At 41.5% G+C, this 22,526-nt stretch overlaps 1 long non-coding RNA gene and 1 pseudogene across 1 annotated transcript; one reads left to right on the top strand and one right to left on the bottom strand.

Moving 5' to 3' along the window:
• The first annotated feature begins 14,550 nt into the window (after window positions 1-14,550).
• On the top strand, window positions 14,551-21,525 carry LOC140616591 (uncharacterized). Its single transcript, XR_012017003.1, has 2 exons — window positions 14,551-15,485; window positions 20,323-21,525. It is a non-coding gene; the product is annotated as an uncharacterized lncRNA (long non-coding RNA).
• A 391-nt stretch (window positions 21,526-21,916) lies between these two features.
• On the bottom strand, window positions 21,917-22,242 carry LOC140616590 (mitochondrial pyruvate carrier 1 pseudogene; annotated as a pseudogene).
• Between the last annotated feature and the right edge of the window lie 284 nt (window positions 22,243-22,526).

Genomic DNA, 22,526 nt, shown 5'->3' with positions numbered 1-22,526 from the left:
TTGGTCAGCAATGGATGCTGTATCTTGTCAAATGCGTTCTCTGCATCTATTGAGATGGTCCGATGGTTCTCATTTTTTTCTCTTGCTGATACAATCAATTAAATTGTTTGTTTTATGAGTGTTGAACCAGCCTTGAATCCCGGGGATAAATCCCACTTGGTCATGGTGAGTAATCTTCTTAATGTATCGTTCGATCCTCCTGGCTAGTATCTTGTTGAGAATTTTTGCATCCGTGTTCATCATGAATATTGGTCTGTAATTCTCCATTTTGGTGGGGTCTCGTCTGGTTTTGAAATTAAAGTGATGTTGACCTCATAGAACGAGTTTGGAAGTGCTCCATCTCTTATTATCTTTCTGGACATCTTTAGGAGAATCAGTATGGTTTCTTCTTGAAACGTTTGATAGAATGTCCCTGGGAAGCCCTCTGGCCCTGGGTTTTTGTGCCTTCCAAGGTTTTGAGGACTGCTTCAATTTCCTTCCTGGTAAGCAACTTGCTCAGCTTTTCTATTTCTTCCTGTTCCAGTTTTGGTAGTTTGCAGTTTTCCAGAAATGTGTCCATTTCTTGTAAACTGCCTAATTTATTGGCATATATATGCTCATAATAAGTTTTTAAGCCGTTTGTAATTTTTGATGTTGCTGGTGATCTCTCCTTTCTCCTTCATGTTTTTAATAAATTGACTGCTTTCCCTCTACCTTTTAATAAGGCTGGCGAATGATTTATCAATCTTATTAATTCTTTCTTTTTTTTACCTTTGAAGTTTTATTTATTTATTTATTAAATAATTAATTTATTTTTTATTGGTGTTCAATTTGCCAACATATAGAATAACACCCAGTGCTCATCCCATCAAGTGCCCCCCTCAGTGCCTGTCACCCAGTCGCCCTCACATCCCACCCACTTCCCCTTCCACCACCCCTAGTTCATTTCCCAGAGTTAGGATTCTCTTATATTCTGTCTCCCTTTCTGATATTTCCCACTCATTTGTTCTCCTTTCCCCTTTATTCCTTTTCACTATTTTTTTACATTCCCCAAATGAATCAGACCATACAATGTTTGTCCTTCTCTGATTGACTTATTTCACTCTGCATACTACCCTCCAGTTCCATCCATGTCGAAGTAAATGGTGGGTATTTGTCGAAGATAAAGGGTTAGTTTCCAAGTTTTATAAAGAACTTATTAAACTCAACACGAAAGAAATAAACAATCCAATCCTGAAATGGGCAAAAGACATGAAGAGAAATCTCACAGTGGAAGACATAGACATGTCCAACAAGCACATGAGGAGATGCTCCACATCACTTGCCATCAGGGAAATACACATCAAAACCACAATGAGAAACCATTCACACCAGTTAGAATGAGGAAAATTAACAAAGCAGGAAACCACAAATGTTAGAGAGGATTAGGAGAAAGGGGAACCCTCCTGCACTGTTGGTGGGAATGTGAACTGGTGCAGCCACTCGGGAAAACTGTGTGGAGGTTCCCCAAAGAGTGAAAAATAGATCTCTGCTATGACCCAGCAGCTGCACTGCTGGTGATTTACCCCAAAGATACAGATGCAATGTAATGCTCAGACACCTGCACACTGATGTTTATAGATGCAATGTCCACAAAAGCCAAATTGTGGAAGGAGCCTCGGTGTCCTTATAAAATCTTTCAAAGGACCAATTCCTGGCATTGTTCATCTCTTCCACATTTCTTCCGGGCTCTATTTCATTGAGCTCTGACGGAAACTTTATTAACTCTCTTCTTCTGCTGGGTGTAGGGTCTATTTGCTGTTTTTTTTTTTTTTTTTCTCCAGGGCCTTCAGGTGCAAGCTTCACTTTTGTATTTGAGTTCTTTCCAAGACTCGCATGGATGCCTGCCTGTATTGCAATGTGTTTCCCCCTCAGGACTGCTTTTGCTGTATCCCAAAGATTTTGTGGGGGTTTTTTTGAATAATAAATTTATTTTTTATTTGTGTTCAATTTGCCAACATACAGAATAACACCCAGTGCTCATCCTGTCAAGTGCCCCCCCTCAGTGCCCGTCACCCTGCCCTCCTCCCCTTCCACCACTCCTAGTTCGTTTCCCAGATTTAGGAGTCTTTATGTTCTGTCTCCCTTTCTGATGTTTCCTACCCATTTCTTCTCCTTTCCCTTCTATTCTCTTTCATTATTATTTGTATTCCCCAAATGAACGAGAATATATAATGTATGTCCTTCTCTGATTGACTTACTTCACTCAGCATAATACCCTCCAGTTCCATCCACATCAAAGGAAATGGTGGGTATTTGTCATTTCTAATGGCTGAGTGATATTCCATTGCATACATAAACCACGTCTTCTTTATTCATTCATCTTTCGATGGACACCGAGGCTCCTTCCACAGCTTAGCTATTGTGGACATTGCTGCTATAAACATCAGGGTGCAGCTGTCCCGGCGTATTGCTATGTATTTCCCCCTGAAGACTGCTTTTGCTGTATCCCAAGGATTTTGAATGTTTGTATTTTCATTCTCATTAGTTTCCATGAATCCTTTCAATTCTTACTTAATTTCCTGGTTGACCCTTTCATCTTTTAGCAGGATGGTCCTTAACCTCCACGTGTTTGAAATCCTTCCAAACTTCTTCTTGTGATTTAGTTCTAATTTCAAAGCATTATGATCTGAAAATATGCAGGGGACGATACCAATCTTTGGGTGTTGGTTTATACCAGATTTGTGATCCAGTATGTTGTCTAATCTGGAGAAAGTTCCATGTGCATTTGAGAAGAATGTGGATTCAATGGTGTTTGGATGGAAAGTTCTGTAAATATCTGTGAAATCCATGTGGTCCAGTGTAACATTTAAAGCTCTTGTTTCTTTGGAGATGTTTTGCTTAGAAAAACCTATTCAATCTCTGTTTTTGTGGATTGTTCCCTTCAACTTCCTCTATTACAGAATTCCTCTCAGTATTTCTACCAGAGCTGGCTTTGTGGTCACATATTCTTTCAGTTTCTGCCTATCTTGGAAGCTCTTTATCTCTCCTTCTATTCTGAATGAGAGCCTTGCTAGATACATTATTCTTGGCTGCATGTTCTTCTTATTTAAGACCATGACTATATCCTGCCAGGCCTTTCTGGCCTGCCAGGTCTCTGTGGAGAAGTCTGCTGTCATGCTAATACTTCTCCCCACAAAATTTAGAGATTTCTTGTCTCTTGCTGCTTTAAGGATCTTCTGATTATGTGGGGAATTTGCAAGTTTCACTATTAAATGTCAAGGTGTTGGGCGGTTTTTATTTATTTTAGGGGGGGATCTCTCTATTTCCTGGATCTAAGTGCCTGTTTCCCTCTCCAAATTAGGGAAGTTTTCAGCTATGATTTGTTCAAATACATCTTCTGGACCACTGCCCCTTTTGGCACACTCGGGAGCCCAGGTAAACGTAGATTTTCCTTCTGAGGCTGTCATTTATTTCCACTAATGTATCCTCATGATCTTTTAGTCATTTTTCTCTTTATTTATCAGTTTCCCTCCTTGCCATCAACAGGTCTTATATGTCACTCATTCGTTCTTCTACCCTGTTAACCCTCATCTGGTTTGAATTGCATCTCATTTAATTGATTTTTAATTTTGGCTTGATTAGATCTAAATTCTCCAGTCATGAAGTCTCTTGAATCCTTCATGCTTTTTTCGAGAGCCACCAGTAGCTTTATAATAGTGCTTCTGAATTGGCTTTCTGACATTGAAATGTAACCCAAATTTTGTAACACTATGGGAGAGAGGACTGTTTCTGATTCTTTCTTTTGAGGAGAGGTTTTCCTTCTAGTCATTTTGCTCAGTGCAGAGTGGCCAAAAACAAGTTGTACTTGATAGAAGCGTGAACTCTTCTCTGACTGTAGCATTCCTGCTGTTCTCTCTATAAGTCTCAGGCCGAATTCCTAGGTTTTCAGGATGATTTGAAAGTTATCCAGGTAATTGGGTGGGGACATTTGACTTGGGTACCCTGGTCTTCCATCATCTTGCCCCCTCCTACTCTCTTTTCTGTTTAAGCATGGTTTCTAGGCAACGATATCAGGAGGGTCAATGAGAAAGTCATCTGACATTGGCCACCTGAGCTGCATGGTGATTGGCCACCTGAAACAGGCCAACCCAAGAGCCTGCATGATGGGTCACGGCATGGCGGTGACATCACAGAAAGGCATTCTGATGCACCTGGGTTGATAAAAGCATGGCAACCCCACAGGCCCCTGTGATGACAGAGAAGGCACTTCAGCCACAGATCTCCCTTCTCTCCCTCAGGTTCTCTGCCCTGTTTTCTGCTCCTGCTCATGGCAAGCCCTTTTTGCACCCCTTCTGACCCAGGCCTCTCGTCAACTCTTTGGGCTCCCCCTGAATATCTCTTCATCCCCCTCTGTGTTCCTGAGAGTCCACAAACCCACAGCAGGCGACTCCTGGTTCCATGTGCAACTGTGAGGTTGGCCTGGCTGTTCATGGACATATTCCCATGTGGCCTATGGGAGTGGGACACTGGGAATCGATACCATGGATACTCAGGCAGAGGGGACAAGCCTCTCCCACACCTCTGGGGTCAACACTGGGCTCAACAGAGGAAATCTGTGAGCCCCCATCCTGAGGGAACCCATGGCACTCACTGCTTCTCTGGATCTCTCCAACCCAGCTCAGCACAGGGAACATTAATGCCCTAAACCTCCACTCCACCCCTATGTGTACAATGTCTGTAGTGCCTCAAGCACCTGGCAGAGAGGGGATTTTAAGAAACAAGTAAGTCCTGGGAGAAGGTGTCACCACATCACTGGAAATGGTGGGGGACATTGGAAAACAGGCCCTCAGACCACGAGCTCCATGCCCCAGCTCAGTAGTGGTCAAATGGATCCTCCAGATCCCTGGCTGACCGGGAGCCACAGACCACAAACCCATGAACACAGCAGGACACTGAGAAATTCAGTCCACAGAACAGGGCACCTACCAGGAGCACTCAGACTGGGAACCCTCTGAACCCACAAGCTCCCGGGCATCTGAGTCACCCAGACACGGATGGACAACAAAATCTCATAGCACCAGCTCTCTAGCTGAGTGAAGTATAAGGCAAGGGGGCCATGGGAACACTGGGTTTGCTGAGTGTCTCCAAATCATGATCCCTGCATCCCAGATCATCATTGGGAAAGGAGGCACCTGCACAGTGGGATCAGCATATGCCTTGGACCTGGAGACCAACATCACAGCTCAGCTGTACTCACTTAGGTCCCTGGTAAGTGGGCTCCCCTTGTGATTTGGACTTGGGTTTACACATCCCAGAAATGGCTAGGTGAATCAGGCCCCTGGATCACTATGTGCCATTGGACCCCTGGACTAACAGCATATCTCAGCACTAGGGCAAGCTGGCCTCTGCATAGGAATAATTCATGAGATTGAGAAAAATCTCGTAGGACTTATTAAGGAAAAGATAAAGAATCCAAACAAATAAAATTATAAATGAAAGAGGTGGATCACAACCAACTCCAAATAAATGCAAACAATTATAAAGAATCTTGTGAGCAATTAATTGCCCCCAAATTAGGCAATCTGGAAAAAAATGGATGCTTTTCTGGAAGTTTATAAACTATGAGAATGGATACAGGAAGAAATTGAAAACCTGAACAGATCCATAACTAGTAAAGTAATTGAAGCAGTCATCAATATCTTCCCAGAAACCAATAGTCCAGGGCTGAATGCCTCCCAGAGAATTCAACCAAACGTTTGAATAAGAAATAATACTTAAGCTATTGAAGCTCTTTCAAATAGAGCAAGGAAATGCAAGGAAAACTTCTAAACTCATTCTATGAAGTCAGCATTACCTTGATCCCAAAGACAAAGATCCCACCAAACAGGAGAACTACAGACCAATATACCTGATGAACATGGATGCCAAAATTATCACCAATATACTAACTAAGGGAATCCAACAGTACATCAAAAGGATTATTCACCATGACCATGTGGGATTGAACCCTGGACTGCAAGGGTGGTTCTACATTTGTAAGTCAATCAGGGTGATAGATCATATTAATAAAGGAAAAGGCCTGACTCTTATGATCTTCTCAATTGATGGAGAAAAAAACTTTAGACAAAATGCAGCATCCTTTTCTTGATTAAAACTCTCCACAGGGTAGTGATTGGGGGAATAGACCTAACAGCATAAAAGCCATCTACGAAACCCATGGTAATATCATTCACAATGGGAAAAACTGACAGCCTTTCCGCTAAGGTGAGGAACACAACAAGAATGCCCACTCTCACCACCATTCTTCAACAGAGTAATAGAATCACTAGCCTCATCAATCAGAAAATAAAAAGAAATAAAAGCCATTCAAACTGGCAAAGAAGAAGTCAAAATCCCACTTGTCTCAGATGACATGACATATTATGTGGAAAACACAAGAGTTTCCAAATTTGCTAGGACATATACAGTAAATCAGCAATGTGGCAGGATAAAAAAATCAATGAACAGAAATCAGTTGTATTTATAGACACTAAATATGATAGAGAAGAAAGAGAATTTAAGGGTTGATCCTACTTAAAATTGCACCAGAAATCATAAAATACCTAGGAATAAACATAATGAAAGAAGTAAAGGATCTGTAACTAAAAACTACAAAACACCTATGAAAGAAATTGTGGAAGAGCAAACAGATGCATTAACATTCCATGTTCATGTATTTGAACAATCAATATTGTGAAAATGTCCATGCTACCCAGGGCCATGTTCACTTTTGAAGTAGTTCCTATCAAAATACCATAGACTTTTTCCACAGAGCAGAAACGAATATTTCTAAGATTTGGATGGAACCGGAAAAGACCCCAATTAGCCATGGAATGTTGAAAAAGAAATCAAAAGTTGGTTATATCACAATCTCTGGACTTCAGGCTGTATTTTGTCTAAGGCTTTTTCTGCATGTTATAGACAAAGCTGTCATCATCAAAATGTTATCGTACTGGTACTGAAACAGACACATTGTTCAAGGAACAGAATAGAGAACCCAGAAATGGACCCTCAACTCTATGGTCAAGTAATCTTTGACAAAGCAGAAAAGAATATCCGCTGGAAAAAGTACAGTCTCTTCAACAAATTGGACAGCCACATGCAGAATAACTCAACTGGACCATTCTCTTACACCACACACAAAGATAAACTCAAAATGGATGAAAGACCTAAAGGTGAAATAGCAATCCATCACAATCCTACAGGAAACCACAGGCAACAACCTCTTTGACCTTGGCCATAGCAACTTATGCAAGACATGTCTATAAAAGCAAGGGAAACAAAAGCAAAACTGAAGTATTGGGACATCATTAAGATAAAAAGCAAAGGTAGCAGTCCATAAAACTAAGAAACAACCTACAAAATGGGAGAAGGCATTTGAAAATGACAGAATAGATAAAAGGTTAGTATCAAAGATCTATATCAAGAACTCAACGCCGAAAACAAGTAATCAAGTGAAGAAATGGGCAGAGACATGACCAGACATTTCTCCAAAGAAGACCTACACGTGGCCAACAAACAAAAGAAATAATGCTCCAAATCATTCATTATCAGGAAAATACAAATCAAAACAAACCCACAATGAGATACCACCTCACATGTGTCAGAGTGGCTAAAATGAACAAGACAGGAAACTACAAACGTTGACCAGGATTTGGAGAAAGGGGAACCCTCTTGCACTGTTGGTGGGAATGCAAAGTCATGCAGGCACTCTGGAAAAGGGAGCAGGATCCTCAAGAACTTAAAAGCAGAGATACCGGGATCCCTGGGTGGCGCAGCGGTTTGGCGCCTGCCTTTGGCCCAGGGAATGATCCTGTAGACCCGGGATCGAATCCCACATCGGGCTCCCGGTTGCATGGAGCCTGCTTCTCCCTCTGCCTGTGTCTCCGCCTCTCTCTCTCTCTGTATCTGTCATAAATAAATAAAATATTAAAAAAAAAGCAGAGATACCCTATGACCCAGCAGTTGCACTACTGGGTATTTACCACCAAGATACAGAGGTAGTGAAAAGAAGGGGCACCCGAACACCAGTGTTCACAGCAGCAATGCCCACAATGGTCAAAATGTGGAAGGAGCTCAGATATCCATCGACAGATGAATGGATAAAGAAGATATGGTCTATAGATCCAATGGGATATTACTCAGCCTTTAGAAAGGATGAATTTTTACCACTTCTATCGACACGGATGGAACTAGAGGCTATTAGTCCGTGAGTGAAATAACTCAGTCAGTGAAAGACAATTATCATATGGTTTGATTCATATGTGAAATATAAGAAACATTGCACACAATTACGGGGGAAAGGAGGGAAAATTGAATGGGAAGTTATGAGAGGGAGACAGAAAACCCATGAAAGACACTTAACTCTGTGAAATAAACTGAGGGTCGCTAGAGGGGAGGTGAGAGGGGGGCATTAAGAATGGCACGTTTTGTGATGAGCACTGGGATTTACCCACAAATGGTAAATTATTGATCACTACATCTGAAACTAATGGTTTATTATATGCTGGCAAAATGAATTCAAATTTTTAAAAAGTAAAATAAAAATATGATAAAATAACATATTTGTGTAAATAGAATGGGAAAATAGGAAACCAAAATAATGAGAGACAAGGCTGTCAGCAAGATGCCAGAAGAATAGGAACACAAAATCTCCAGTCCCTACCAATCTACCTAGATAACTTTCAAACCATCCTGAAAATCTACGAATTTGGCCTGAGATTTAAAGAGAGAACAGCTGGAAGACTACAGTAAGGCACAGCCCAGGATCTGGTGCTCCCTTTGGGACAGGCAGAAGCAAGGAGGGCACAGAACAGCAGGGACACTCCTGCCCCAAGCTGAGCAGATCAGCGGCCCCATCCCCGGAGCATCCAGGTCCCTGTAGACTGAGAGCTCCATAGTTATTGCAGGAGCTGAATGCAGGGCTCCAGAGCTGGCTGCTGCCACTGTTGTTCCTCCTGGGCCCCCACAGGATAAACAACCCCACTGAGCCTCACAGTGGCCTCACTGGATAAACAGCTTAAACATCTTTCACTAAGCCCTGCACCAGGCAGGGGGCTGAGCAGCTCCCCCAAGTGCTAACACCTTAAAATCAGCACAGCAGGCCCCTCCCCCAGAAGACCAGCTAGACAGAGAGGGGAAAAACAAATTATTGACCAAGCAGCACCAACAAGTTCCAGGGGAAAGTCGAAGGAATTACAGTATACAGAATAAGAGGATACTCCCTCCCCTTTTTTTTGTTTTTTTTTTTTTTATTTCTGTTTGCTCACCCCCCTGTTTTTTCTTTTATTCTTTTTTTCATTTTTCTTTTTCTCCTTTTCTTTCCTTCTTTCTCTTCTTCCTTTTTCTCCTTTTCACAATACAACTTGTTTTTAGCCACTCTGCACTGAGAAAAATGACTAGAAGGAAAAACTCACCATAAGAAAGTACCAGGGGCAGCCCCAGTGGTGCAGTGGTTTAGTGCCGCCTGCAGCCCAGGGCATGATCCTGGAGACCCTGGATCGAGTCCCACATCAGGCCCCTGGATCGAGTCCCATGTCGGGCTCTCTGCATGGAGCCTGCTTCTACCTCTGCCTGTGTCTCTGCCTCTCATTTTCTCTCTGTGTCTCTATGAATAAATAAATAAATACAATCTTTATAAAAAAAAAAGAAAGAAAGAACCAGAAACAGTCCTCTCTCCCATAGAGTTACAAAATTTGGATTACAATTCAATGTCAGAAAGCCAATTCAGAAGAACTATTATAAAGCTACTGGTTGCTCTAGAAAAAAACATAAAGGACTCAGGAGACATCATGACTGATCTAGAATTTAGGTCTAATCAGGCAGAAATAAAAAATCAATTGAATGAGATGCAATCCAAACTACAAGTCCTAAAGATGAGGGTTAACGAGGTGGAAGAACAAGTGATTGACATAGAAGACAAGTTGATGGCAAAGAGGGAAACTGAGGAAAAAAGAGACAATTAAAAGACCATGAGGATAGATTAAGTAAAATAAAAGACAGCCTGAGGAAGAAAAACCTACGTTTAATTGGGATTCCCTAGGGCGCCGAAAGGGACAGAGGTCAAGAATATATATTTGAACAAATCATAGGTGAAAACTTTCCTAATTTGGGAAGGGAAACAGGCATTCAGATCCAGGAAATACAGAGATCCCCCCCCCCCAATATCAATAAAACCGTTCAACACATCTACATTTAACAGTTAAGCTTGCATATTCCAAAGATAAAGAAAGATCCTTAAAGCAGCAAGAGACAAGAAATCCCTGACTTTTATGGGGAGGAGAATTATGGTAACAGCAGACTTCTGCACAGAGACCTGGAAGGCCAGAAGGGGCTGGCAGAATATATTCAGGGTCCTAAATGAGAAGAACATGCAACCAAGAATACTTTATCCAACAAGGATCTCATTCAAAATGGAAGGAGAGATAATGAGCTTCCAAGACAGGCAGGAACTGAAAGAATACGTGACCTCCAAACCAGCTCTGCAAGAAATTTTAAGGGGGACTCTTAAAATTCCCCTTTAAGAAGAAGTCCAGTGGAACAATCCACAAAAACAAGGACTGAATAGATATCATGATGACACTAAACTCATATCTTTCAATAGTAACTCTGAAAGTGAATGGACTTAATGACCCCCTCAAAAGGAGCAGGGTGTCAGACTGGATAAAAAAGCAGGACCCGTCTATTTGCTGTCTACAAGAGACTCATTTTAGACAGAAGGACACCTAGAGCCTGAAAATAAAAGGTTGGAGAACCATTTACCATTCAAATGGCCCTCAAAAGAAACCAGGTGCAGCCATGCTTATATCAGATAAATAAAATTTATCCCGAAGACTGTAGTGAGAGATGAAGAGGGACACTATATTATACCTAAAGGATCTATCCAACAAGAGGACTTAATAGTCATCAATATATGTGCTCCGAATATGGGAGCTGCAAAATATATCAATCAATTAATAACCAAGTTAAGACATACTTAGATAATAATACACTTATACTTGGTGACTTCAATCTAGTGCTTTCTACACTCGATAGGACTTCTAAACACAACATCTCCAAAGAAACCAGAGCTTTAAATGATACACTGGACCAGATGGATTTCACAGATATCTACAGAACTTTACATCCAAACTCAACTGAATACACATTCTTCTCAAGTGCACATGGAACTTTCTCCTGAATAGACTGCATACTGGGTCACAAATCAGGTTTGAACCTATAGCAAAAGATTGGGATTGTCCCCTGCATATTCTCAGACCATAATGCCTTGAAATTAGAACTAAATCACAACAAGAAGTTTGGAAGGACTTCAAACACGTGGAGGTTAAGGACCATCCTGCTAAAAGATGAAAAGGTCAACCAGGAAATTATGGAAGAATTAAAAAAAATTCATGGAAACTAATGAGAATGAAGATACAACCATTCAAAATCTTTGGGATACAGCAAAAGTCTTCCTTAGGGAGAAATATATCGCAAAAGAAGCATCCATTCAAAAACTGGAAAGAACTCAAATACAAAAGCTAACCTTACACCTAAAGGAGCTAGAGAAAAAACAGCAAATAGATCCTACACCCAGGAGAAGAAGGGAGTTAAAAAAGATTCGAGCGGAACTCAATGAAATTGAGACCAGAAGAACTGTGGAACAGATCAACAAATCAGAAGTTGGTTCTTTGAAAGAATTAATAAGATAGATAAACCATTAGCCAGCCTTATTAAAAAGAAGAGAGAGGAGATTCAAATTAATAAAATCATGAATGAGAAAGGAGAGATGACTACCAACACCAAGGAAATACAAACGAATTTAAAAACATATTATGAACAGCTATACACCAATAAATTAGGCAATCTAGAAGAAATGGAAGCATTTCTGGAGAGCCACAAACTACCAAAACTGGAACAGGAAGAAATAGAAAACCTGAACAGGCCAATAACAAAGGAGGAAATTGAAGCAGTCATCAAAAACCTCCCAAGACACAAAAGTCCAGGGCCAGATGGCTTCCCAAGGGAATTCAATCAAACATTTCAAGAAGAACGCATACCTATTCTACTACAGCTGTTTGGAAAGATATAAAGAGATGGAGTACTTCCAACTTCGTTCTATGAGGCCAGCATCACCTTAATTCCAAAACCAGACAAAGACCCCACCAAAAAGGAGAATTATAGACCAATATCTCTGATGAACATGGATGCAAAAATTCTCAAGAAGATACTAGCCAATAGGATCCAACAATGCATTAAGAAAACTATTCACCATGACCAAGTAGGATTTATCCCCGGGATGCAAGACTGGTTCAACACTCGTAAAACAATCAATGTGATTCATCATATCAGCAAGAGAAAAACCAAGAACCATATGATCCTCTCATTAGATGCAGAGAGAGCATTTGACAAAATACAGCATCCATTCCTTATCAAAACTCTTCAGAGCATAGGGATAGAGGGAACATTCCTCAACATCTTAAAAGTCATCTTTGAAAAGCCCACAGCAAATATCATTCTCAAGGGGGAAGCACTTTCCCCTAAGATCAGGAACAAGACAGGGATGTCCACTCTCACCACTGCTATTCAACATAGTACTGGAAGTCCTAGCCTCAGCAATCAGACAACAAAAAGACATTAAAGGCATTCAAATTGGCCAAGAAGAAGTCAAACTCTCCCTCTTCGCCGATGACATGATACTCTACATAGAAAACCCAAAAACCTCTACCCCAAGATTGCTAGAAGTCATACAGCAATTTGGTAGCGTGGCAGGATACAAAATCAATGCCCAGAAATCAGTGGCATTTCTCTACACTAACAATGAGACTGAAGAAAGAGAAATTAGGGATTCAATCCCATTTACAATTGCACCCAAAAGCATAAGATACCTAGGAATAAACCTAACCAAAGAGGTAAAGGATCTATACCCTAAAAACTATAGAACACTTCTGAAAGAAATTGAGGAAGACACAAAGAGATGGAAAAATATTCCATGCTCATGGATTGGCAGAATTAATATTGTGAAAATGCCAATGTTACCCAGGGCAATTTACACGTTTAATGCAATCCCTATCAAAATACCATGGACTTTCTTCAGAGAGTTATAACAAATTATTTTAAGATTTGTGTGGAATCAGAAAAGACCCCGAATAGCCAGGGGAATTTTAAAAAAGAAAACCATATCTGGGGGCATCACAATGCCAGATTTCAGGTTGTACTCCCAAGTTGTGGTCATCAAGACCATGTGGTACTGGCAAATACAGACACATAGATCAACGGAACAGAATAGAGAATCCAGAATTGGACCCTCAACTTTATGTTCAACTAATATTTGACAAAGGAGGAAAGACTGTCCCCTGGAAAAGACAGTCCCTTCAATGAATGATGCTGAGAAAATTGGACATCCACATGCAGAAGAATGAAACTAGAGCACTCTCTTGCACCAGACACAAAGAGAAACTCAAAATGGATGAAAGATCTAAATGTGAGACAAGAGTCCATCCAAATCCTAGAGGAGAACACAGGCAACACCCTTTTTGTAGCCACAGTAACTTCTTGCAAGATACATCCACAAAGGCAAGAGAAACAAAAGCAAAAATGAACTATTGGGACTGCCTCAAAATAAAGGCTTTTGCACAGCATAAGATACAGTCAACACAGCTAAAAGACAACCTTCAGAATGGGAGAAGATATTTGCAAATGACATATCAGATAAAGGGTTAGTTTCCAAGATCTATAAGGAACTTATCATAATCAACAGCAAGGAAACAATCTAAACGTTAAATGGGCAAAAGACATGAACAGAAATCTCACAGAGGAAGACATAGACATGCCAAGAAGCATGAGAAAATGCTCTGCATCACTTGGGGTCAGGGAAATCCAAATCAAGTTGACATTGAGATACCACCTCACACCAGTGAGAATGGGGAAAATTAACACAGTAGGAAACAACAAATGTTGGAGAGGATGTGGAGAAAGGGGAACCCTCATGCACTGTTGGTGGAAATGTGAACTGGTGCAGCCACTCTGGAAAACTGTGTGGAGGTTCCCAAAGAGTAAAAAATAGACATGCCCTACGACCCAGCAATTGCACTGCTGAGTATTTACCCCAAAGATACAGATGCAGTGAAACGCCGGGACACCTGCACCTGATGTTTATAGCAACAGTGTCCACAATAGCCAAACTGTGGAAGGAGCCTTGGTCCAATGAAAGATGAATGGATAAAGAAGATGTGGTTCATGTATACAATGGAATATTACTTAGCCATACGAAACAAAAAAATACCCACCATTTCCTTCAACTTGGATGGAACTGGAGGGTATTATGCGGCATGAAATAAGACAATTGGAGAAGGACAAACATTATATGGGCTCATTCATTTGGGGAATATAAAAAATAGTGAAAGTAGTGAAAGGGAATAAAGGGGAATAGAGAAAAATGAGTGGAAATTATCAGAAAGGGAGACATAACATGAGATTTCCTAATTGGGAAACGAACTAGGGGTGGTTGAAGGGGAGGTGGGTGGGTGTGGGGGTGACGGGCACTGAGGGGAGCACTGGATGGGATGAGCACTGGAGGTTATTCTATATGTTGGCAAATTGAACACCAATATAAAATAATTATATAAAAAAAGAAAGTTATCTAGGTAATTTGGTGTGGACAGGTGACTGGGGACACTACTCTTTGGCCATCTTGTCCCCTCCTTCTCTGTTTTCCATTTAAACATGGTTTCTAGGCAGTGATATCAGCTGGGTCACTGAGAAAGCTATCTGACATCGGCCACCTGAGCTGCATGGTGATTGGCCACCTGAACCAGGCCACCCGAGGAGCCTGCCTGATTGGACGGGCATGTCGGTGACATCACAGAAGGGCACTCTGATGCACCTTGGCTGTTATAAAAGCATGGCAACCACGCACTCCCCTATGACAACAGAGATGGCACTTCAGGCACAGATCTCGCTACTCTCCCTAAGGTTCTCTGCCCTGTTTGCTGCCCCTGCCCATGGCAAGCCCCCTGTTTACCCCTCGTGCCCCAGGCCTCTCTCCAACTCTTTGGGCTCCACCTGGATGTTTGCACCTCCCTTCATACCCCTCTGTGGTCCAGAGAGTCCACGAACCCACAGCAGGCGACTCCTGGTCCCATATCCCACTGTGAGGTTGGCCTGGCTGCTCACAGACATATTCCCATGTAGCCTCTGGGAGCGGGACACTGCGAATCGGTACCCTGGATACTCAGACAGAGGGGAAAAACCTCTCCGACACCTCTGGGGTCAACTCAGGGCTCAACACAGGAAAGCTGCGAGTCCATGTCCTGCGGGAGCCCAGAGTACTCGCTGCTTCTCTGGAGTTCTCCAACGCAGCTCAGCACAGGAGACATGAGTGCCCTACACCTCTGGTCCACCCCCATGTGTACAATGACTGCAGTGTCTTCCTCCAGTCCACCCCCATGTGTACAATGTCTGCAGTGCCTCCAGGCACCCGGCAGAGAGGGGATTTCATGAAACAAGTAAGTCCTGGGAGAAGGAGCCACCACATCACTGGACATGTTGGGGGCATTGGAACACGGGCCCTCAGACCAGGAGCTGCCTGGCCCAGCTCAGTAGGGACAAAATGATCCTACATCTGAAACTATTGGTGTATGATATGCTGGCAGATTGAATTCAAATTTTTAAAAAGTAAAATAAAAATAATATAAAATAAAATATTTGCATAAATAGAAAGGGAATAAGGTAATCAAAAGACTGAGAGACAAGGCTGTCTGCAAGATGGCAGAAGAGTAGAATACCAAAATTACCTGTCCCCACCAAATTCTGGGCATTGATTTTGTATCCTGCCACACTGCTGTATGAGTTCTACCAATCTTGGGGTGGAGTCTTGTGGGTTTTCCATGTAGAGTATCATGTCATTGGTGAAGAGGGAGAGTGTGACTTCTTCTTTGCCAATCTGAATGCCTTTTATTTCTTTTTGTTGTCTGATTGCTGAGGCTAGGACTTCTAGTACTCTGTTGAATAGCTGTGGTGAGAGTGGACATCCCTGTCTTGTTCCTGATCTTAGGGGAAAGGCTCCCAGTGCTTCCCCATGGAGAATGATATTTGCTGTGGGCTTTTCAAAGATGACTTTTAAGATGTTGAGGAATGTTCCCTCTATCCCTACACTCTGAAGAGTTTTGATCAGGAATGGATGCTGTATTTTGTCAAATGCTTTCTCTGCATCTTTTGAGAGGATCATATGGTTCTTGGTTTTTCTCTTGCTGATATGATGAATCACATTGATTGTTTTACGAGTGTTGAACCAGCCTTGTGTCCCGGGGAAAAATCCTACTTCGTCATGGTGAATAGTCTTCTTAATGTATTTTAGTATCCTATTGGCTAATATCTTGTGGAGAATTTTTGCATCCTCGTTCATTAGGGATATTGGCCTGTCATTCTTTTTGGTGGGGTCTTTGTCTGGTTTTGGAATTAAGGTGATGCTGGTCTCATAGAACGAAGTTGGAAGTACTCCATCTCTTTATATCTTTCCAAACAGCTTTAGTAGAATAGGTATGCGTTCTTCTTGAAACGTTTGATAGAATTCCCCTGGGAAGCCATCTGGCCCTGGACTTTTGTGTCTTGGGGGTTTTTTTATGACTGCTTCAATTTCTTTTCTGGTTATTGGCCTCTTCAGGTTTTTTATTTCTTCCTGTTCCAGTTTTGATAGTTTGTGGCTTTCCAGAAATGCATCCATTTCTAATAGATTGTCTAATTTATTGGTGTATAATTGTTCATAATATGTTTTTAAATTGTTTGTATTTCCTTGATGTTGATAGTGATCTCCCCTTTCTCATTCATTATTTCAATTTGCCAAAATATAGAATAGCACCCAGTGCCTATTCCATCAGTGTCCACCTCAGTGCCCGTCACCCAGTCACCCCCACCCCCAGCACATGTCCCCTTCCACCACCCCTAGTTCGTTTCCTGGAGTTAGGAGTCTTTCTTATTCTCCCTTTCTGATATTTACCACTTATTTTTTCTCATTTCCCCTTTATTCCCTTCCACTATTTTTTATATTCCCCAAATGAATGAGACCATATAATGTTTGTCCTTCTCTGATTGACTTATTTCACTCAGCAAAATACCCTCTGGTTCCATCCACATTGAAGCACATGGTGGGTATTTGTTGTTTCTAATGGCTGAGTACTATCCATTGCATACATAAACCACATCTTCCTGTTGCAGTTTTGGTAGTTTGTGGTTTTCCAGACTTTTTTTTTTTTTTTTTTTTGCTCATAAGTTTTTAACACCATTTGTGGTGTTGGTGGTGATCTCTCCTTTCTCATTCATGATTTTAGTGAGTCCTCTCTCTCTTCTTTTTAATAAGGTTAGCTAATGGTTTATCTATATCATTAATTCTTTCAAAGAACCAACTCCTGACTTTGTTGATCCATTCCACAGTTATTCTGGACTCTACTTTATTGAGTTCTGCTCGAATCTATATTATACTCTTCTTCTGTTGGGTATAGGATCTATTTGCTGTTTTTTCTCCAGCTCCTTTAGGTGCAAGGTTCGCTTTTGTATTTCAGTTCTTTCCAGTTTTTGGATGGATACTTGTATTGTGATGTATTTCTCCCTCAGGACTGCTTGTTGTGTATCCCAAAGATTTTGAACGGTTGTATATTCATTCTCATTATTTTCCATGAAACTTTATAATTCCTCTCTAATTTCTTGCTTGACCTTTTCATCTTTTAGCAGGATGTTTCTTAACCTTCATGTGATTGAAATCCTTCTAAACTACTTCTTGTGATTTAGTTCTAATTTCAAAGCATTATGGTCTGAAAATATGCAGGGGACGATCCCAATCTTTGGGTGTCGGTTAAGACCTGATTAGTGTCCCAGTATGTTGTCTAATCTGGAGAAAGTTCCATGTGCACTTGAGAAGAATGTGTATACAATTGTGTTTGCATAGAAAGTTCTGTCAGTATCTGCGAAATCCATCTGGTCCAGTGTATCATTTAAAGCTCTTGTTTCTTTGGAGATGTTGTGCTTAGAAATCCTGTCGATTGTAGAAAGTGCTACTTTCAAGTCACCACGTATATGTGTATTATTATCTAAGCATGTCTTAACTTTGGTTATTAATTGCTATACTTGGCAGCTCCCGCATTCGGGGCATGCATATTGATGATTGTTAGGTCATCTTGTTGGATAGATCCTTTAAGTATGATATAGTGTCCCTCTTCATCTCTTATTACAGGGTTTGGGATAAACTTTAGTTTATCTGATCTAAGAATGGCTACGCCTGTTTCTTTTGAGGACCATTGGAATGGTACGCAGTTCTCCAACCTTTTATTTTCAGGCTGTAGGTGTCCTTATGTGTAAAATGAGTCTCTTGTATACAGCACATAGGTGGGTTTTCCTCTTTTATCCAGTCTGTAACTGCAGCTGCACCTTTTGCTGAGGTCGTTAGGCCCATTCACGTGCAGAGCTACAACTTAAAGATATGTATTTAGTGTCATCAATGATACCTGTTCAGTCCCTGTTGTGGATTGTTCCCCTGGACTTCCTCTATTACATACTCCTCCTTAGTGTTTCTTGCAGAGCTGGCTTCATGGTCACATATTCTTTCAGTTTCTGCCTATCTTGGAAGCTCTTTATCTCTCCTTCTGTTCTGAATGAGAGCCTTGCTGGATACAGTATTCTTGGCTGCATGTTCTTCTCATTTAGTACCCTGAATATATCCTGCCAGCCGTTCATAGCCTGCCAAGTCTCTGTGGAGAGGTCTGCTGTTGTGCTAATACTTCTCCCCATAAAAGTTACAAGTTTCTTGTCTCTTGCTGCTTTAAAGATCTTCTCTTTATCTTTGGAATTTGCAAGTTTCACTATTAAACGTCAAGGTGTTGAGTCGTTTTTATTGATTTTAAGGGGTGTTTCTCTATTTCTGGATCTGAATGCCTGTTTCCCTCCCCAAATTAGGGATGCTTTTAGCTCTGATTTGTTGAAATACGTATTCTGGACCTCTGTCCCTTTTGGCACCCTCGGGAACCCCAGGTAAACATAGATTTTTTTCCTTCTGAGGCTGTCATTTATTTCCCTTAAGATATCCTCATGATCTTTTAGTCGTTTGTGTCATTTTTCCTCAGTTTCCCTCCTTGCCTTGTCTTCTATGTCACTCACTCGTTCTTTTACCTCATTAACCCTCATCGTTAGGACCTCTAGTATGGATGGCAACTCATTTAAGTGATTTTTAATTTCGGCCTGATTAGATCTAAATTCTGCAGTCACGAAGTCTCTTGAATCCTTTTTGCTTTTTTCTAGAGCCACCAGTAGCTTTATACTTGTGCTTCTGAATTGGCTTTCTGACATTGAATTGTAATCCAAATTTTGTAACTCTGTGGGAGAGGGACTATTTCTGATTCTTTCCTTTGATGTAAGGTTTTTCTTCTAGTCATTTTGCTCAGTGCAGAGTGGCCAAAAATGTTATACTTGATAGAAGCGTGAACTCTTCTCTCACTGTAGCATTCCAGCTGCTCTCTCCTTAAATCTCAGGCTGAATTCCTAGGTATTCAGGATGATTTGAAATTTATTGGGTAATTGGGAATGGACAGGTAATTTGGGGACCCTACTCTTCCACCATCTTGCCTCCACCTCCTCTGTTTTCCGTTTAAGCATGGATTCCAGGCAACGATATCAAGAGGGTCACTAAGAAAGCCGTCTGACATTGGTCACCTGAACTGCATGGTGATTGGCCTCCTGAACCAGGCCACAATGTGAGCCTGAGTGAAGTCACAATCGCACTTTTCTCAGATGACATGATACTTTATGTGGAAATCCCAAGAGTTTGCAACTTTGCTAGGACTCATACTGTAATTCAGCAATGTGGCAGGATGAAAAATCAATGCAGAGAAATCAGTTATAACTGATTGTCTACAATTTGTAGACACAAGACATGATACTGAAAAAAGGGAAATTTAGGGTTGATCCTACTTAAAATTGCACCATAAAACATAAAATACCTAGGAATAAACATAATGAAAGAGGTAAAGGATCTGTAACTAAAAACTACAGAACACCTATGAAAGAAATTGTGGAAGAGCAAAGACATATATTAACATTGCATGTTCAAAGATTTGAAGAATCAATATTGTGAAAATGTCCATGATACCCAAGCAATGTACCCTTTCAAAGTAGTCCCTATCAAAATACCCTTGACATTTTTCACAGAACATAAATAAATAACTCTAGGATTTGCATGGAACTGGAAAAGACCCCAATTAGCCATAGGAATGTTGAAAAAGAAATCAAAAGCAGGTTATATCACAATGTCTGGATTTCAGGTTGTATTTTGTCTAAGGTTTTTTCTGTATGTCATAGACAAAGCTGTCATCATCAAAATGTTATCATACTCTCACAAAAACAGACACATTGATCAAGGAACGGAATAGAGAACTCAGAAATGGACCCTCAACTCTATGGTCAACTAATCTTCGACAAAGCAGAAAAGAATATCCGCTGGAAAAAGTACAGTCTCTTCAACAAATTGGACAGCCACATGCAGAATAACTCAACTGGACCATTCTCTTACACCACACACAAAGATAAACTCAAAATGGATGAAAGACCTAAAGGTGAAATAGCAATCCATCACAATCCTAGAGAAAAACACAGGCAACAACTTCTTTGATCTTGGCCATAGCGACTTATGCAAGACATGTCTATAAAAGCAAGGGAAACAAGAGAAAAACTGAACTACTGAGACTTCATCAAGTTCAAAAGCAAAGGAAAAAGTCCATAAAACTAAGAAGCAACCTACAAAATGGGAGAAGGCATTTGCAAATGACATATGAGACAAAAGGCTAGTATCTAAGATCTATAAAGAACTTATGGAAGTCTACACTCAAAACAAGTATCCAGCGAAGGAATGGGTGGAAGACATGAACAGACATTTCTCCAAAAAATCCTACACGTGGAGAACAGACACATGATAAAAAATGCTCCACATCACTCATTATCAGGAAAATACAAAACTAAACAAAACCCACAATGAGATACCATCTCACATCTGTCAGAATGGCTAAAATGAACAAGGCCGCTGGCCCCTGCCAGAGTACTGGAAATCAAAGAGAGGCTCGAGCTTCCTGGCGGCGAAGCGTCCTGGCTCAATGGACTGGATGGGCACAATGGCAAGGGCCTGGTCTTCGCCATCAGCATGCCCGACCACAGTATTCATCTGGTGTTGTGGAAGGAGCACGGCTGACGCCACGCGCTGGCCGCTGGTGACTGTGGGTGCTGGGGCCCGGGTTTCAGTGCGACCTCTGGCAGCCGACTGCATGAACCAAAGCTCTCACCTAACGGTATCGTAGCGCAGTGCACAATCATTTATCTGTGTTTGCCAGGGGACCAGGGCTCGGGGCGGGGGAGGGCTTGTTTTCTTGACACACAGCACAGCATGCTAACGGAGTACACCATTGACTTCATTTGTACTTAGTTACGTTGGTCAGTATAAGAGGATGCATTGAGGGTTCATCTTTCTTGAATATTGGTTTTCAGTAAAGAAAGTTAAATGGTTAAAAAAAACTGGCGATGACAGTGTAAGTATGGCCAGCTGTCGGTGGTCTCATGGTCATTAAAGAGTTAAAGATTCTGAGTATTTAAGTGCTAATAATTACAATTTTTATCCAATTTTTATTAAGTAAATTCTAGCAAGTAATATACATATTACTGCAGATAAAACCATCATTGGGAATTATTAAATTGATTGCATATTTTGAGCTACTCTTTATGAAGAGAAGTAAAATACTTGGTATGTGTAAGGCAACAGAGAGTTGGCTTAGGGACTCTCAGCTATTTCTAGAAAAATTGGTTAGTAAAAATAGCATTCAGCTTATTTTCCTTAGCAAGACTATTCTGAGGATGGAATCTGTGACTCAGCAGCAGCGCTGACGCTGTCCCTTCAAACACCTGGTTGTCCATTTTAAACTGTTATGCTGATGCCTTTTTACTCATCTCATGTTTGATAAGGCGTCCTCCCTGAATGAGCTGGGCTACTTCATTTGTGGCATGGCATGCAAACAGAAGCCAGTTTCGAGGCTGGACCTTGTAGGCAAATCTCATGAATGTCAAGGAGTAACAACAGAGGGCAAATGTCATCCGCCCACTGATAATCTCTGGAGACTTTTTCATGTCATTGATGGCAGCAATGGGAAGACCCCAGTTGGCTACAGGGCCCCAGAAATGCGTACTCATGAGGCAGTCCCGAAAGTCCTTGCTCCGGACATAGTCTGCCACCAACAAGAAATGTTGGCGAGGATGTGGAGAAAGGGGAACCCTCTTGCATTGTTGGTGAGAGTGCAAACTGGTGCAGCCACTCTGGAAAAGTGTCCCCAGGACAGGAGAGCCCAGCCTGGAGAAGCAGGAGTTTCACCATTCTTCCGGGACAAGAAGGCGCTCTCAGGGAGTTAGAGCAGGATCCCAGGAGGGCGGGGATGACCTCAGACTCCCAGGGACACTAACAGACCACCTGCGCCCCAGGGAGAGCACACCACACCCCACGGCTGAGCTCCCTAAAGGGCTGCAGC

Source organism: Canis lupus, chromosome 24, assembly GCF_048164855.1.
Source record: "Canis lupus baileyi chromosome 24, mCanLup2.hap1, whole genome shotgun sequence".
In the NCBI taxonomy this organism is placed as follows: Eukaryota; Metazoa; Chordata; class Mammalia; order Carnivora; family Canidae; genus Canis; species Canis lupus.
The sequence above is the reverse complement of the archived record's forward strand: the minus strand, read 5'-3'. Positions and strand labels throughout refer to the sequence as shown.